At 53.8% G+C, this 16196-nt stretch overlaps 1 long non-coding RNA gene across 1 annotated transcript; it reads right to left on the reverse strand.

The window, feature by feature from the left end:
* Positions 1-6129: 6129 nt before the first annotated feature.
* LOC122182721 lies at positions 6130-9518 on the reverse strand. Its single transcript, XR_006179951.1, has 3 exons — positions 9493-9518; positions 6866-7003; positions 6130-6416 (listed from the first exon to the last, which is right to left on the reverse strand). It is a non-coding gene; the product is annotated as an uncharacterized LOC122182721 (long non-coding RNA).
* Positions 9519-16196: the final 6678 nt, after the last annotated feature.

The raw sequence follows: 16196 nt of genomic DNA on the forward strand, positions 1-16196 counted from the left end.
CCAACCAGCAGCATCCCTGCCTGCCAACTCTCTGGCAGACAGCCTGGGGGCTGCAGAAGTAGTTCCTCAAGATACTCCTCTAGAAGCAAGGGAGTGCCTAGGAGAAGCAGTTCCTTTTCCTACTCCCCCTTCCATCCCACATATATATACATTCTGGGGCACCAGGGGGAGAGGACACATGTCTGGAACAGAGATCAAAGCAGTAGTGGGATCCAAACTGTCTCAGAAATGCAAATGCTCTGAGCTTGTTTGCACTGCACCCCTTCCCACAGCAAAATGCTGTTGGACAAAATCAAACATTTTCAGCTCTTAACCATGCCTGCCAGCTGTCCCTCCCATACCTTAATCTGAAAGGAAAAAAAAAAACACAGAACTTCAGGGGGCAGCAAGAGATGAAGGGAGCAGAGTGCAGGGTTGGTCTGGTGAAAGTTAAGTGTTTTTAGGGAGCAGAGCGTAACACTAAAAATCTCCATCAATAAGCAGAGATCTACAACATGAGCACAGAGCGATCCCTGCTTCTCCCAGGCACAAATGCCATTCTCCAGGGTGTCAGAAACAGCACAGGACATTTCCCTGCTCATGAGCCTCGTGTTTCACACAGCACCAGGGATGCCCCAGGACGTGCAGCCCAGCGGAGGTGCTGCAGCATCTCCTGACCCAGCAGCACTGCTGCTCATCCCCAAAGCACGGTTACAGAGCTGAACCCGGGATTTTCCCCTCCAACCTGCACTGAGCTGGGGAATCTTTCTCCTTCAGCCCTGTTCTGTTCCATCAGCTGTCCACCAGCAGCTTGCACATCTCCTGAGGTCTCTCACTAGCTTGAGTTGGAGCCATTTTCGGCACATCACTGCGTCTCAGTGCTGCTTCCCCAGCACAAGTGCCGAGGGTTCAAGGAGAAGAGCTGTGCTAACACTGATGTCATGCTCCCAAAATGTAAACAGCTGTCTGTGGAAGGGCTAGATGGGAAAACACAAACAAGGAAATAGGGAAATAATGGCATTTCACCCCCATGCAAAAATGTTATTTGAGGAAAGCAAAGTTATTATGGGACATCCCGTGATATTCCAGCTGCAAGCTCAGCAGCAGGACTCTAACATCCAAAAAGCCTACAGCAGATAAATCTCATCTATTCATCATATGATATTAATCCTGTAAAAAGCCAAAAACCGGGCTTATGTTAAGTGCTATTCTCCTTTTCTTTTTCTTGGATCCCAGTGCAATTTGAGCTCTGGTCTATCCAACTCAGTGCTTTCCAAAATCTCAGCCTGCAGAGAAAGGATGAAGGGGGGGGTGACACCAAAGCAGTGCCCAGGGGCAGAACACAGCCCCAGGCAGCTGATGGAGGTTATTTTTCATTGCCATCACTTTATTTCTGACATCTTTCCTACCCCAGCTGCAATGGGAGCATTTTGGGGAAGGCAAAACAGCCATCTCCAATAGAGACCAGTGGGGCTGGAAACAAACATCCCTCCCCAGCCCCGCACAGCCACTTGGCAGAGCACTAGGAAAAGATGTGCTGCGATCTGTGCCTGGCTCTCAGCGAGTCCCAATGATGGGGTTCTTCACTTTGGGTTCTGCTGGAGGCAGGAGATGTTCAGAGCAGGGATGCTGCACCTGCAGGTGCACACAGCATCGCTCTTGCTGGTTGCTCAGGCACTGCACTGTGCTGCAAAACCAAACCCAACCCCACGTGAGTGGCATGGAGTCCTCAGGGCCCTCCAGCAGCCAGGAACAAATGGATGGAGAAAGTGAGAGGGGAAATTTTTGCCTTGAAATCAGAGCAAAGCAACAGCTTTTGGTGTGGGAGGGCAGCTCCCACATGAAGACACATGGCTCAGGTGCCACAGGTTTGCAGCCCAAACCTCATGCTGCCCCTGCAAGGCCAACAAGTGACAAAGTGCAAACCAAGATCCACACATGCTGTAATCAGTGCTCTGCATCCAGACGTTTCTGAGGTTAAACCCATCCCTCTAGCAGGGGAAGCAAATCCCAGCACTGAACCTGCACCTGAGCAGCGTTCTGCTTCCTTCAGCCCTTCCTGCAGAGAGCAGGACCTCACCCAGTGCTGCTGCAGGTTGGGAGGAAGAAAGGAGAGAGCAAGCAGGGCAGCCTCTATCCAGGCAGCAAGCTCACTTGGCTGCAGAGCTGCACAGGGAGTGACACAATGTTTCTCAGCCATTCCCAAAGGGAAGATCTCATGTCTTCCCCACATTAACAACGCTGGATGGGCTTCTTAAGAAATCTGGATAGGAGAAAGCTGTGCTGACTGTGCCCTCACTCAGAGCCAGGAGACAGTGCTGGATGACCCCAGGTCCCATCCTGAACTGAGCAAGGCTTTGTGCACCTCTCACAAGGAAAATCCTGCAAATAAACTTCAGCAGCCACCCCTAAATCTTAGCTGGGTCACTGCTGAAGCTCCCACCCCACAATTCTTGCAGAGCTAAAAGCACAGCCCGGTGTGGTGACAACTTGAACTTACTTCCCCTTGTGTTTACAACTCATCCCACACATTCCCAATATGTTTTCCCACACGTGCTCAGTTTTTCCCCAAATTCAGCCTTCCCACCTCCTCTCTCCTGACCTTCAGGAGGGTGTCATTCACTGGACACAGCCACTCTGTGAGCTACAGAAGGACTAAGCCAGGATACAAGGAATGTAAACAGAGGCCAGGAATGAAAACAAAACCCCCAGTTCCCAAATCCAAACAGAGGAAGGGCTGATAGGGTCGCACGGTGTGTTCTACAGTGAACTGCCTGGGATGAGAGCAACGTGGTACCCAAGGCTGCTCCTCCCCTATGGGGAAGGATGGGGCAGGGGGCGCTCAGCACAAAGCCCAACCCCCTTTAGGGGGTTTCAGGGGTGGGCAGGGGGTGATCACCTGGGGATGGGGGGATGAGGTGCACGTGGTGCTGCCACGCCTGGCTGTCATGAGGCCGGCTGAGCTCAGAGCCCTGGAGAGTCGGTTGTCCAAAACAAAGGCTGATGTAAACACAAAGCCATGCTCTTCCAGGGATTAGCAGCTCTGCACGAGGCCAGGAAACCTTAAGTCGTCTGAGAGCACGAGGCTGGAAATGAAAGCAGGCAGCAAGAAGGAAGATCTCAGACAGACAGGCTAAAAGCCCCAGGGAGCCATCCGGAGGGCTCCAAGCACTCAGCTCCTCACCCATTGCCTTTCTAACCAAAGCATTCCCTGCAGCACAGTGTGGGGAGCGATGTTGGGGTCCCAACACAGGGACCCCACAGTCTGTGGTACCCAGCACAGCAGCTGTGAGCACCCTGGGCACAGCTGGGGAGGGTGGATGGGGAGAAGACCCTCCTGGTTCTCCAGGCTCAAAGCAATGCAAGGAAATAACTTCACCTCTGGAAAGCAGCTTGGAAGCAGTGCAGTGTTTGAAAGAACTCTGCCCTCAGCACTCCATCAGCATTGCTGTATTTATCAGCCCTGGCCAGAAGGCTCCTCTCTGTGCCACCAGGCTCACACTCCAGCCAAGCACTCCCACAACAAACACCAAGGCTCTCCAAGCTCAGATACACTTCCACACCTGGGCTTAGCACTGTGCCAGGTTGATTTTTTACAAAAACCCTCCTAACCAATGTGATTACAATCTATCTTGCAGAGCCCCAGCAGCCAGGGTGCTCACTGCTGGGCGTTTCAGAGCTCTCTTGGCCCCCTGCTGTAAACATCCACCTCCCAGCAGACTGCTCCACAGCTTCCTGACGTGGATTAAGCCCACTCACCCCAGCCAGAGCCCAGGCTGACCCTCCCCAGGTGCTGTCCCAGTGACTTCACAGCTCAGGCAGCTCCAACACAGCATTTGCAGAGCATTAGCCTCAAAAAAAAAAAGTACTGTTTGCTACTGAGGAATTTCTTTGTTTGCTTACCTAGCATTATTTTCTCCATTTATTTAGTCTCTCCTTCTTTATTTCTCACTCCAGATGAACAAACCCCGAGAATCCCAAGCAATCCATCTGCCACAAACCCGCTGAACACCAAGCACTGCACTTTTGCACTGACCTACATGGAGTCCATCTAAACCCCATCACCAGGACCACAGAGCTGGGTGCTCAGCCATGGGGCCAGCATACAGCACCGCATCCCACGGCCTTCCACAGAGGACGATGCTCCATCAGACCTTCATCCACTTAGTTGAAAGTATGCAAACATCTCTCCAATAAACCCAGAATATTTCCCCTGGGAAGTTTTCCACAGCAGGAAAAAAAAAACCTCTTGCATAAAGCTCAGCTATTTATTATTAATATTATCTCCCACTCCACGGAAGTTCTATTTACAGCTGCACACTTCTGCTGCCTCCATTTGCCCACAGTACAGAGATTCCTCTCAGTCTGGAAAGAGCTGCTGTGCAATATGAGTTCTGGCGCTCATCCCCCTTCCCCCCCCCACTTTAATTCTACTGAAGTGACACACAGCTCAGTCTGAAATACAAACGGTAAAGCCATTCAAACTCATTCTTTGGAGAGGATGCCAAACTGGCTTTGTGCAGTTGGCAGCCCATAAAAATCACAACATCAGAGGAGCACTTGATTAATACGCTGCTGAACATATTGGAGGGGAAAATATGCAACAGGAAAGCGACTCTGGGCACGGAATCGTCTGCAAAGAAGGAATTAAAAGATAGACTCCCAAACTTTTTCCTTTTTGCTGCTGCAAAATGGGGAGGCAGAAGGGTGCTGTGCACGTCCCCTAAGCACCCAAGGGATGGAACAAGGGGCACCAACCACTGGCAAAGCACAGAGCAGGGCAGATTTTTGGGAGTGATGCTCCAGGTCCACCCAGGCCCAGGCCACAAGGAAGAGCAAAAGAGATGCAAGTTTTTTCCACTTTGAAACCAGAAATATGCTTTCCCCCCCCCTCTTAAAGGAAAACCACACAACAGTTTTCTTTAAAGTGAGTTCTAAGGGGATTCAGAAGCTTCAGCAAAAGGAAACAGCACAAATCTGAGGTTCACTGGGAGCCAGGAGCAGTGCTGGGGTGCAAGTCACTATGGGTGAGATGGGGACTGCATCCTCACGCTGCTCCAGGGCAACTGGAGAGATGGATTGGGATTGGAGAGACTGAGTCAATTCAACATAGCAATAAGTGCATTGCCCACCCCGAGAGGCAGGCAGATCAGCACAACCAGCCCTCATGCTTTCACAAAGTGTCTCATCCAAGTGTCTTGAATGCTTTTCCAAACCAGACAGGCCAACAAATTGGACCTGCTGTTGCCCATTCACCTGAGTCCAAGAGCAGAGCTGGCACCCTGCAGACAGCCCTCTGTGAAGAACCAGGAGATGAGCCATTTTTAGGCACTGGAGAAAGATGTGACACATTCCAGATGTCTGGAGAGCGCTGGGCTCTGCCAGCTGTGCTCTGCTAAGGTCATTACTGGCCCAGTGCTGAGAGAGTGCAAACATCTCAATCCCTGCCCTGCAGGCAGCAACAGCCAGGACCTCACATCCCTGTGCTGGGGGCCATCAGCTCCTGGTTACCCCATGGACCAGCATTAACATGAACACAGAGGGGGGACGTCAGCAACATGCAAACCACAAGCAGTCAGCCCTTTGGGAGAGCATCCAGTGTCCTTCATGTCTATCTGGAGAGCACAAGTTGTGGGCAAGGTGCTCAACTCTCCCCCCCCATGGCTGATAATAAGTACAGGGCAAGTACCATGGTGCACACACTGCTACAGGCTTCTAAAGTTTCCTCTCTCCCATCCACCTTGGGCCACCCCAACAGCCCCATCTTTTCTGTTGTAGGAAGCCTGAAGCACAGGCAAGCCAGGTAAGTGGCATTTGCTGACACTTTGGCCATTGCTTTGAAAACAAATGGGCTCTGCTGGGAATAGCATGGATTAGAAATTAGAGAAATCAACAAAACCTACATGTCCTGGTATTGCAAATGCAGGCTTTCAACAGTGGTGCTGGAGATGTGGCATGGGGAAAGGCACAGACATCCAAGACAGCCTCTGGTGTCACACCTATAACCAGCACAGATTGTATTAGTGCAAAGTTCCCTGCTTCTGCCAAGGAATTCACAAGCCTGATTTTTAAGAAAGAAACAGCCCATATAAGGTGCTTCTTTGTTAATGAAATCTATGCTTTATTACAGAGCTGAATGCCACCACCCAGATCATTTTTTTTTGGGAAGGGAAGGAAGGTTGAATGCATCCAGCAGGAAGGCAGCTCTCGCAGGGGACGCCGACCCACTGCTCACTGCAGTGCTGAGCCATCTCCTGGCTGCCTGTCTGGCAGAGCTGTGCCATACAGCATGGTCTGCAGGGCAGGAAATGCCAGCCCAAGGCTTCCAATTAGAGGAACGGAGAAAGATCGGAAAAAGGAAAATGCGAAGGCGTTGAGCGCAGCCCCCGTCCTCCTGGCTCACGTTGAAGCACTGTCTCAACATCTGCACACAGGCACTGTGGATCGTGTGGGTAGACAAGGAATATTTCATGCTGAGGTGCTCACTGCCTGGCTGAACCAGCAGCTTCCCTTCCCATTGCCCAGCATACAGACTCCAACGTCCCAGCACAGGGCTGCTGTGAAGCCACTCAGCACCACTTCGATCTGGAGCTGCTCGCTCCTGTTCAGGAATTCAATTCAATCCCACTGCATGCTTGAAGCCAAGGGAGAACCAAGTCTTCACCTTTACTTTGGTTTTAGCTTTTCCCATGGCAATCAGTGCAAAACAAGATGGGAAAGAGGCAGCCCTTTGCTATGATGCCCACAGCCACATGGTCTGTGCTCACACCCTGTTCCACCTGCTCACAGAAGCTCCTGAGCAGCTTCCTTTTCCAGCTCCCCCCACACATTATTTCAGCAATGTTTCACCTTCACAATCCCCATATTAACATTTCTTATTTCCTACCCTCCTCACGGGGCACAGCCAGGAGAGCATGGCTGTGCAGGGCGGTGCACACATGGCCACATTCCAGCGTCGGGGATGACTCAGTGGCACGGAAATGCCGGCTCACGGGGAGGATGCAGCATCAGCAAGAAACCTGCCCTGGTGTAATGAGAACAAGATGTTGTGCTGCCCGAGCTGCCCGCGGCCAGCATGTTGCAGGGCTGTGCCAGCATGGGCTGGCTCTCATCCTTGCTGCCTGGGGAGGGCAGAGCAGGGATGGGTTCATTTTTCTATCTCTCCTCCAGCAGACGGTGCTGCACATCACCCACTGCATCTGTTCCATGTCACAGCTTGGAACGTACAGACCTCTGTTCCCTGTTCATAGGAGGTATTTACACCAAGTGCAGCACCACTATAATAAAAGCACCAAGGTGAGCAGATCTGCCTCCAAGCAGGTTTAAAGGGCTTCCAAGAGGAAGGTGGAAAAGCACATCGATAAGTGCCATCTGTGGGCCACATTCGTAGCAGCCATACACGGAGCACTTACAAAACCATGCTGGGACTGCTGGGAGCCTTAGGAGCACATGGGCCACAGATGGGTGCACAGAGGCATCACCCTCCAATAGAGAAAATGCCCTGGCGTACAGAACTGCAAAGGGCACTTCCACCTCCTGCAAGCACTTCCCGTGTTACAGCAGATTTCCTCCTTTCTCTGTGCTACGAGCAGCACAGCCACCTGCTGAACCCATTGCTTTTCCCCATGCCTGAGCAGAACCCATCCCGCTCTTGGCTCCAGTTAACTGTACTTAGCTCTTGGGAGAGGGGGATGCAAGTACAGCTTTGCAGACTGCAGAGAGAAGAGCATAACAGTTTGCAGCTTTTCTTTGCCACTGGGAAAACAGGTGCCACACGTGCTGCAGCATGTGGGCAGCTCAGGGCACACAGCCCTGCTTGTTTTTTTGGGGAGGGGAAAAGCACCAGATTGATGTCACGATATCCCTGGATGTTGCACTCATGCTTGAGAAGAGCAAAGGACTCAGCCAACACTTTAAAGTCATCCTCCCCCAACACCAGAGATCCAGAGGACTCCAGGATGGAGATATGGGAAGTTGGTGCACTCAGGTGCCAATAAATCCCTGCCCATGTGTGCCACAGCCCACCTGCGCCCATCAGACACTGTTGATGCTGGAGCACCCCAGCTCCAATCCATCCCTGGGCTCTCCATGCTGAACCCCTGCTATATCCATCACTGCAGGACCTCTCAGGTGTGAGATTACTCCATCAGCTACTTTTTCCACAGTCCTATCATATAGGAATCTCATTTTATGTGTCCAAGTCTTTATTTCCCTTAAGCAAGATGTATAGGTTATCCATTTACAGAAGCCATTCCTTTCATCTCCTGTTATAGCCCCTGTTGTGCTGCCTACCCACACCTGAAAGCCATTTGGGGTGCTCTCAATTACCCTGCTGCTGCCACACCAGCCAGGGCCTGCTAGAAGCATCAAACCAGAATGAGGATTGTGGTTTCTCCTCTGCAGCATTTGGCAGCCCATCCCAGGCCCCATCTCATCGGGGTGCAGTCAGGGAGGAATCTCTCACAGCATTTTTCCCTTCACCGCCGTGGGGGGGGCCCCCCCCCCCCCATTACTCTTCTGAGCAGTAAGTGGATCTGCCCCAAATATGAATACCTTTGATCCAAGGGTGAGAGGAGCCTCCAAAGTCCCCTGAAGGGAAAATTCAGAGCAAAGCTGGAAGCACCCCAAAAAGAAGCTCTTCCACAGCAGTTCCAAACATTTGAGAGGCTGCTCCTGACTACCATTTCAGCTGCACTCTTCATGCATGCAACACACATCCACAGGTTCACAAAAAAACAACTTCATTATTAAGCCTCCCAAGTTTATTCACAGGAAGGTGAATAAGACTTAAAAAATGAGGATGCCAGCTCCCCTGCTGCCTGCAGGCAGCCCTCCCCTGCACACACGGGGGGAAGCAGCACAGAGCCATCCTCCAAGCAGCTGCAGGGCTATAGCAGTGCTGCACCTCTTCCCACCCCAAAGCCCTTTGGAGCAGAACCCAGCTGAGAGGAGGGGTGCCAACCCTGAGGCCACTCAGTGCCTCCAGCTGCAGAACAGATGCACAGGCACAGCACAGTTGGTACACAGCCCCCGCTCAGGTGTCTCAACCCCACTCACCCCCATGGCTGTGGGGACACAGCACAACCAGCATCAGGCTGAGGTTGCTTCACAAGCAGTACCTGAGGCAGGAAAGCAGAGATTTATGCTAATTCAGAGCCAGTCAAGATAAGGGATAGAGGTTCCACGTGGGGATATGAAAAAGGTATTCCCTACAGGGAGCACAGTTGCATTGGCCTGACATCATCATTGAGGCCAGCAGCACCTTCTGACCCCACAAAAATCCCGCAGAGCATAAGGACACACGTGGTGCAGAGATACACCCACAGGGGCAAACCCACCATCACATCACCCCGCAGCCCCACGAGCAGCACCCTCCAACCCCGAGCAGCCTGAGCCAGCAGCTAGCTCCCACCCCCTGCCCCCAGCACAGACCAACAGGGCTGGGAGATGCTGTGCAGAAGTCACTTCTGCAGCACCTGGGGACCCTCCAAGCAGCAGACCCGAACTACTCACCTCCAGAGCAGCACAGCTCCACGCAGCACCAAAGCACTCCCCTTACCCCCAGCCCCGCCCTTTTAAAGCAATTAGCTGCCAATTAGCACCTTCAGCCTAACGAGCTGTTTCTCTCCCAGCTGGCGCCGCACTGCTGTCACGCCCAGCATCCAGGTGATCCCTCTGCAGTCTTGGGAATGAGTACAGGGGGAGATGGAGCTGCCCTAAGCCAGAGGGTAGTGTGAATCACCCCACGGTGTTCTGCACCGTCACCCCTGATCCACGTTTCCAGCAGGATCTCACTGGGTTTTTCCAGAATGATGTGACCACACATCTTTGGAGCTGCACGAAATATGTATATCACGCATAGGTGCACTTCTGGTACAAGAGAGAGGTCAAGCAGCCTCCAAACTGCTCGTAGAGGCGGCGGCTAATGCATTTTGTCCATGTATCGGGTACCAGCATCACCTACTGCTGCTGGGGGCTGCAGACAACAGCGCTAAACCTTGCCTCTCATTTAGCAACATGTCCGAAGCATCTCAGAAACCCCTTGTCTGCCCAGAGACAAGGGAAGCTGGAAGGCAGCAGCTCTCTTTGTCCGGGTAAACTGAGGCACATTCGAACAGCGGTGTCTGAGGGCTCAGCCCCAGCCCCGGTCCTTCCCGCAGCGCGGAGCTGTGCGGGGCGGCTGCCGGCGCTAGGGGGCAAACGCGGCCGCGGATGCTGCGGGGATTCGGGCTGGGCGCTGGGATGCGCATCTCAGCCCCTTCCCATAGCGCTGCTATCCCCACGTTCAGCCCTCAGAGAATGCTCCAGCGCATCCCAGTCTCGGACCCTAAGGGTGCTGCAGTGCCGCTGGCTGGGAAACAAAAAATGCGAGGCGTGTGGGCTCAGCATCCAAAATGCGGTGTTCTCCTCCTGCTCAGCCCCACAAGGGTGCTGCAGCGTGCCCTGGTCCAGCCCCGTGCTGGCACGCGTTGGCTGCTCTGCCCCACCGATGGGCTGTAGGAAGGTAACACAGCAACGCCACCTGGAATCAGGGCTGTGCTCTCACGGGATCGGGGGCAGTCGGGGATCCCTAGCAGGGCTCGGCGGTGCTGCAGCCCCGGCTCCGAGCGGCCCTGGGCAGGAGGGGCCGCCCTTATCTCCCTCCTCCTGCCCCACAGCGCGGGGATGCTGCAGCGCAAATGGGCCATGCGTTTTGGGTTTCCCTTTATAATGCATATTGGATGTAACTGCCCAGCACATTCACCAAACAACAGAGCTATGGAAAACCCTCCTTCCATTGCCCGGGCTGGCTTCCCGCAGCCAGGACTCCTGCCAGGGCTCTCTGCTTAAGATGGAGTCCTATTTCCACACCCCTTGCTGTGGGGTAAGCTCCCAACTCCTGCCACTTTCCCCTCTGCTACAGATCCTCTGTCTGTCCAAACGCAGCACACGCCTTTCCCCAGCAGAAGAGGGCTCAGAGCAGCCTTAAATCCATGCTCTGTTCAAACCCAAATTTGTCTGCCTGAGCTCAGCTAGAAGGATGCAAACAAATGAACTGTAAAGAATGAGCTCATGGGGATCAGCGTGGTTCCTCAGTGGGGACTCTGCATGCATGGCACCCACCTTTCATCTCTGTGTGCTGCTCCCAGGGCTGCATATCCATCCTATGGGGCAATAATGAGACCTGGGAAGCTCTTGAGATGTACCCACAGCCCATGGGTCCCAGAGCACCCAAGGCCTGAGAGGCTGAGGCTGGAGATCAGTGCATGGCTTTAACCCGATCTCCCTCTGTTGCTTGTATGCCTTGAGTTTTCTGAATTAGATTCTTTCCTACCAACAATCTCTTCCTGCACAAAACTTGGCAGCCCCTTCCCTCTAAAATGCCAGCAGACGTCTCAAGAAGGGTTCCTTGTCCTTTGTCTGAAACCAGTGCAGGAAAGCACAGGGATGCTCAGCCTGGCATCTGGGACTGTGATGAGCCTCCAGGTCAACCTACGGGTGCTCCTGCAGGCACAGCGGTGGGGTGAAGCAGGTCCTAAGGTAGGGATGAATATTCCTGGAGGAATCTGTCTCCTTGAGGTGCTGCTTGAACGTCATTGCTGACAGGACAAGTTCTCTGGCTTTCCCTCTGTCTCCTTCTGCAAAGTGTTTCCAATTTATCACATTATCACATTAGCAGCTATGGCAAGATCCGGCTCCGGGCAGGCGCTGTGTCAGCACCAAGCACAAGAAACACTGGAGCTGGATCCAGAGGCTCCCCGTTCCTGGGCTCCCCTAGGAAGCAGGAATCCCCCAAACCCCGCAGCATCCCTCTGCTGAGGGTCATTGCTGCCCATTGTAGTGGTTTCCCATGGTTTGGAAGGGGATGGATGGAGCTCCCAGGGGGAGGAGCTGCACCCTGTCCCATGGCCCTGTGCCCACTGGAATCCCTTTCGCCTGCAGTTATGTGCCACGTTCAATTCAGACTTGGGGTGAGTGGACAAGCTCCAAGCTCCCCTCCTCACTGCCGTGGCAGAGCAGGACCGTATCCAGCCCTAATCCAAACCAGATGACGGCGGCAGAGCAGAGGAGCACTCAGTCACTAATAGGGAGATGTTTGTTCTTTCTAACAGTGCTTTTAAATGGAAACATCTTTGCTTTCAGGCAGAAGGGCCTGGGATTTCTGTGCATCCAAGCGCTGGGTTCTCCCAAGTATTGTTATTGCAGATGAACTTTCAGCAGCAGATAAAAACCCATCCCTGGACTTTGCCATAAATTATCTGGCCTGAAATCCAAACGTTAACCTCCGTATAATTCACAGCTGCAGTAACTCCGGGGATAATCTGGGACAATTTGCCATGCCCAGGCTACGTGTAGTATCCATGATATAATAATTTCAATCTAACTTATCCAGTGCTGGGGTTTTGGCCGGCTCAACGCTGCAGGCGAGCTGTCATTCATTTCCATGGGGCAAGGAACCTCTTGGTGGATCCGTCCTCACAGCTCTGCTTCATGCACCCCCACACACAGCCTGGTGCTGTGGGCTGTGTCCTTCCATGGGTGTCATCATTTGGAAGGCAGGGCTGTAACCTCACAGCTGGCCCCAGCACAGAGCCTGCCAAGCTCTGAGTAATGGCACAGTGGAGCCTCTCCAGACTTACAGTTGGGATGGGTTCCATGTTATTTCTCTGCAGACCTTCCCTTGAGCAAGTGATGCATTGCACTGGAGGCAGACACAGCCTGCAGCCCTGCAGCCACAAACGTGCCCAAGCTGTGCAGCTCCCATCCCCACAGTGACATGCTGTAATTGCTTACATGCACCAAGGCAGCTTCTCCTTCCTACCACTCAGCAGCAATAGCAAATGAAGCCCACAGATACAGAGAGGGGAAGGGGAGCGGTGCAGAGGGGAGGGCAGAAGTGCAGTGGAGCTCTGCTGGACTCCAGATGCAGTGAGATGGGGGCACAGGGGTTTCCATTAATTAGCCAGGCTCCTGAGTGCCAACAGAGTGGGTTTGCTTTGCAATAGCAATGGCTGTGGGTTTGCTCCCCACAAGGATGACCTCAGAGTCCCCTGGTGTCTGGCTGCATGAGCCCCCCCTTGCCATCCCCATGCCATCTGCTATCGTGGGTCAGGGTTTGTGTGGCCATTGCCCAGCATCCCAGTGGCACTTTATCCCAGCAAGGAATAGGCTGGAGGCTGGGCTGGTGCATGCATCTTGGGACTGGGGGCCCTGCAGCTCGTGGGATTGTGCCTGCATCCTGCTGCACATCTCATCTGGGAACCTGACTACATCCTGCTTCTCACTCAGTCTGCAGATAACACTAAGGCCAGCTCAAGGGCACTTGGTGGCACTGCAGGCTTCTGCCCCAGCTCTGCACGTCTCCCTGGGGACACAATGAGGTGGGAGCACCCTTTTGGGTGCAAGATTTGGGGTCCCTCTCAGCAACGGCCCTGCTCAGCAGCTCTTTGCAGCAAAGGCCAGCTTTGTGCTGTGTGCTCCAGCCCAGCCCCACACGAGCATCCCAGCCCCCTCACAGTGAGCAGTGCATGCAGCACTGGGACTGAGCAGCCCTTCCCACATGGAGGATGTCTGCTGCTGGTTCCCTGCACTGTGTCCAAGGGATGTGACCTGCTTTGTGCCAGCACTGAGCACCCCAGGAGCACTGTGGTGCACACTGCAGGAGGAGAACAAGCTCTGTTAAAAAACCATCACCACCAATAACCACAACTAAAAGCAAGTAGCAACACCCCTGCCACCCATTACAAGTTAAATTTCAGTCCCAAATGCACTCAAATCCCTTCCAGTTTGCTCTAAAGACTGGTGGTTTGGGTTTGGAGCTGCTGTTTTCCCAGCTCCAGGGCAGAGCCCAGGGCCCATTGCTGCCCTCTGCACACCCATCGGTGCTGTTGCTGCTGGGACTCCTGCAGACCACACAACGTCCTGCAGCACCACGGGACCCACAGGATCAGATCCGATTCCTTTTGCCCCCCCCCTTCCCCAGCTGCCCCAGTTTGCAGCGCCACGCGGTCTGTATCCATCAGCTAATTGGTGCTAATTAATCCCAGCAGCTCCAGCTGAGCACCGCTCCACGCAGGAGCAGGACTACATTCAAGCAGAAGGATTTTCCAGTGTCCGCCACAGGCAGCAAGTTTTCCCTGCAGCATCTCCAAGGCTTTGCAGGTGCCCATTTGATCTCCATTTGGACAATTTGGGCCTCGGCGCCCTCTGCCCCAACCACCTCCCAAATGTTGTTCGGTTTTAAGCACCATCCATCCACCCTGAGCCTCCTGCTTCGGTCACCAATGGGGAAAAATGGGGTTTTTGTTGGGAGAGGTCACTGCTGGGTGGCTCGGGAATTAGGGGCTTGTTCTGCTGGCTAATGTCATTAGCTCCACGTTAACTGCATTAACCTTTCTCACAGTTCCCAGCTCCCAGCTCGTGGTTTATCTCTGCAGACAGAGTTGTTATTTAGAAGGCCATCGCAGGATGGCTGTTTTGTACAGCTCGGTATTCTCTTGTTATGGGATCCACTGATATTTTGTGGGGAGGCTCAGTGCTAGAATAAAACTCGGTAATCTTTCATCAGACTCTTGGCTGTATAATCTCCTTATGAGAAGGAAATCCTTTGTTTATTGGCAGAGCTCTTCTCTTTAAGGGGAATTGGAAATGCGTTTGTTTTTTGCTCTCAAGTATTTCTAATTCAGCAACAACAAAACAAGCGGGTGCAACTCCTAATCCAATGGCTGGGTGATTCTGTGCCTGGTTGCAGCCTTTTGGGTTTGTTCCCTCCTCACCACGAGACAACGGGCTAAAGTGCTAAAAATGAGCTAAGAAGTGGTAAAAATGCTGCTGTTCCAAATATTGCCTCCCACTTGCATTGACGGGGAACTTCAGGAATGGGGCACAATGCTTCAGAGCAGGTGCAAACAACATGTGTGCAAGGGTGTGTAAGTGTGCAAGGCTGGGCAACGGAGGCCATGGTGCTGGGGGGGCTGTGGGGCTCAGCATGGTCATTTTGCTCCATGCTGGGAGCAGTAAATGAGAGAAAACATCTTCCTTAGGTTTGTTCCCACAGCAGTGACCTTGTAGCAGGAGCTGCTCCAGCCCAGGGATGTGCCAGGGCACCCAGCCCCATGGGATTCAATGGGACACCTGCATCCTGGGCAGCCCAGTGCCACACGCGTAGAAAAGGGGAATGAGAGCTCTGGGACAAAGCACTGCCCTCTGGCATTGACTTACACTCAGATTCCCTTTGATTTGAGCCTGCACAGCAGCGTGCAGGGGCTGTCCTTCTTTTAGGGGTCCCACTGAGCCCTGAGCAGCGCAGTTTGGCAGTCAGGCAGATTTTGCTTTGCATCCAAAGCTATGGATGGTACTGGACTCTGACAGCTCACCCCAAGGAGCAGCCAGGCTTTGCAGTGCCACCAGTGCAGGGCAGCGGGCGTTGGGAAAGGCGCTCAGTCCTGGCTGCTGCGTGGCACAGCGAGCAGCTCCGCTCACACCGCTTCTCTCCATCACAGGAGCCACGTTCTCCCTTTAGGAACCAGCTGGTTGGGGGGGAGCAGCAGCACTGTGCAAGCCCTGCAGCCCTGCTCCAACAACAGAGCTCCGACAGTGAGATACTGGACGTGCTCAAAATCGTCCTGCAGAAGCTCCAAGCGCAGCCCGGCGCCCAGAGAGCAGCATTTACTCTTATAGCATCGGAGAGGGGAAAGCCACCGCGTCCTACCCCATGCACACTGCTGGGCGGTAAGCGGGGCACGAGGCGGGGGGGCGCGCAGAGCGCAGCGCCCCGCGACGGCTGGGCACGGCAGAACGCAGCGCTGCCGTTAATGCGCCGGGGGGCTGAGCTGCGCTCCCCACGCGTGTATTTCTGTGCACGGAGGAAGGAGGGGGGTGGTGGGGTGGGGTGTGCGCAGCAGGTGCCTGCAGCCATGGCAGGGCAGTTCGGCGTGCAAGGCGTTAAATCCAAGCGTCACATCAGATCGGCCCCGTCCCCCCCGCCGCTGGGGTGAACCCTCCGCGGGGTGTCCCGGCTCGGAGCGCTCGAAGCCGCCCCGGGGCCGCCGCCCGCATCGCCCGGCCGGGCCGAAGAGGAGGAGGAGGAGGAGAGGAGGAGGAGGAGGTGGAGGAGGAGGGGTTGGGTTGGCCGGGCCGCCGCCCGCAGCCGCTGACGCCGAGTGCTCTGCGGGGAAAAACAGCCGCGCTCCTCTCAGGCGAAAAAAAAAAAAAAAAAAAAAAAAAAAAAAAAAAAA

The sequence above is a fragment of the Lagopus leucura genome, unplaced genomic scaffold (assembly GCF_019238085.1).
Source record: "Lagopus leucura isolate 7727_CA_CO unplaced genomic scaffold, USGS_WTPT01 Super-Scaffold_100015, whole genome shotgun sequence".
In the NCBI taxonomy this organism is placed as follows: domain Eukaryota; kingdom Metazoa; phylum Chordata; class Aves; order Galliformes; family Phasianidae; genus Lagopus; species Lagopus leucura.